This window comes from Schistocerca serialis, chromosome 8 (genome assembly GCF_023864345.2).
Source record: "Schistocerca serialis cubense isolate TAMUIC-IGC-003099 chromosome 8, iqSchSeri2.2, whole genome shotgun sequence".
NCBI lineage: Eukaryota > Metazoa > Arthropoda > Insecta > Orthoptera > Acrididae > Schistocerca > Schistocerca serialis.
In genome coordinates, this window is record NC_064645.1 from 271,005,244 (window position 1) to 271,007,516 (window position 2,273).

Here is a 2,273-nt window from a genome sequence, read left to right on the forward strand (position 1 = left end):
TACCAAGGAGTGGATTCCTATCGTCGAGGAATTCAACGATTGGAAGAACGTTCCGACCGTTGCTTACGGAGACTTGGTGACTGCTGCAAAATAGTAGTCTCCTGTATCTGCGTCATTATGAAGTATAATTACAACATTCAATAAAGGTTAATTGGCCTGTCGTAACAATGAGTAACTTATAGATCTTATAATTAAATGTTTCCCTGAGACATTTAAATCCCTTCGTTATCTACGATAACGAGAAAAATGAATTAAAATTTATGGTTCGGCCGGGACTCGAACCAGGGTCTTCTTCCTTGCTAGGCAGAAATGTTAACCACTACACTACCACAACACAGTAGTCAACATTGCTGCACGAACTACCCAAGTTGAATGCGCTCACCAACACAAACTTCATATCTTCAGCTATTTTCGGACTTTCCATTACGTCCAACGCTGGGGTGCTATTCCAATGCCGGAGAGCCCTGGCAGTGGTGACAGTATAAGGGAAAATGGCTGTAGATATGAATTGAAGTTTGTGTTGGGGAGGGCATTAACTTGGATAGTTCTCGCAGTAATGTTGATCATTGTGTTGTGGTGGTGTAATGGTTAGCATTTCTGCCTAGCAAGCAAGAAGACCTGGGTTTGAGTCCCGGCCGCAGCACAAATTTTAGTTGATTTATTCTGCTTCGATCATTAATGAGTAACTTAGTTTTTGATCTTCCCTCGTAGGACGGACAAAATACAGGGAGTAAAAGGTCATCCGTAACTTGTACAGAAACAAATCTGTAGTTATAAGTCGAGGACTCGAAAGGGAACCGTAAATAGTCTGCTAAAGGACCTACGTACTTCCCATCACGGATTTGATTCATGCTGACGGGGTGTGTAGAGCACGACTAGGACTTCAACATATGTGAGCAGGGGAGACGCAACTCTCAGCTGTTTTCGAGAAAGTCAAGATTGAAAATTTTAAGCGTACCTATGTATCTTATATGGTCACTAAAATCCAGAGTCCGTAGCTGAGGGAATAAACTGTTAGTTTCATAATCGCTAGGTCCCTGGATCGAATCTCGCTACCGGTACTTCTCTTCACTCCCACGTTATTCTGCCGACGTACAGTATTAAAGTAGTCCTCCTTAGTCTACCACGTCGGCACTGCCTTCCGGCGATCATTTTTACATGCAGACGAAGAACCTTATAAGATGACTGCAAAATTGCGCGTATATCATTGAACACAATAGAGAGAGATAGTCTCCAGAAATGACTGTATAAAAATTCAATTAATAGTTCACCGTCAATCGTCTGTACCAGTATTCGGTGATATGCTTGCATATACGTGGTGTGCCGCTAAAATGTGTGATGACCGAGAACCGTTTATGAATGTAACCCAACTTAGTTTCCAATACAGATTCGGCGTTCATCACGCGCTGCAAGAGAGGCGTTGGTTGTGTATCACGGGAAGGATTACTATTCAGATTCCGAGAACGTACGTTCCAGGAATAATCAGACTGCATCACTTCCTCCCGCATACATCTTGCACGTATTTTCAGGAGCTTTCCGATACCGTTACAAAATTACATTGCTTCATATTTAGGTTGATACAAGACTTAAGAACAAAATTACATGCCGTCAACCTATTATCATTTTCCGAAAAACTCCTTTTCTACATCTCGAACAGTTCACAAAATAAAACTGGTGTAAGTTAAATGCGATTGACTCTACATGATGGATGAGAATCCTACGAACAAATTTTCACGTAGCGGTACTTCAACCATGTATGGAAATCTGTAAAAGGAAGTCTTCAAAAACAGGAACGAACTTTTTGATGGATGACGGATGATAGTCACATCTCTCGCGATGTATACAGGACAACAAAAAAATTAGGTGATGTCCTAAATGCTAAAACCTTCCCGGACATAAACTAATAACGACTGGAGGCTCAAGGGGATTCATCACATACCTAAAAGACGGGGCATTATGCTCAGATGCAGCCAGAAATTGCGGCATATCTATGACTTAAATGGACTAATACTTGGACAAACTTTTCGCTTAGTGTAGTGGTGTGGGTAAGTGCAATATTACGGCTACAGCAAGGTAAAAAGAATCCAATAATATACAATCAGAGGATTAGTGGTCAACATCTCGGGCAAATCACGTAGCGTAAGTACTGATGGGTAATAGTACTAGACGCCACACAGAATCAGTATTGTCGAAGGTTAAAGAAATCTATCTATCTATCTATCGCTTGAGCCTTGTGCCGCAGTTACGCAGGGTCAGGTATCGTTAATCGGATT

General features: G+C 41.5%; 1 non-coding gene across 1 annotated transcript; it reads left to right on the top strand.

Moving 5' to 3' along the window:
- Window positions 1-570: 570 nt before the first annotated feature.
- Trnaa-agc (transfer RNA alanine (anticodon AGC)) lies at window positions 571-643 on the top strand. Its single transcript has one exon. It is a non-coding gene; the product is annotated as a tRNA-Ala (tRNA).
- Window positions 644-2,273: the final 1,630 nt, after the last annotated feature.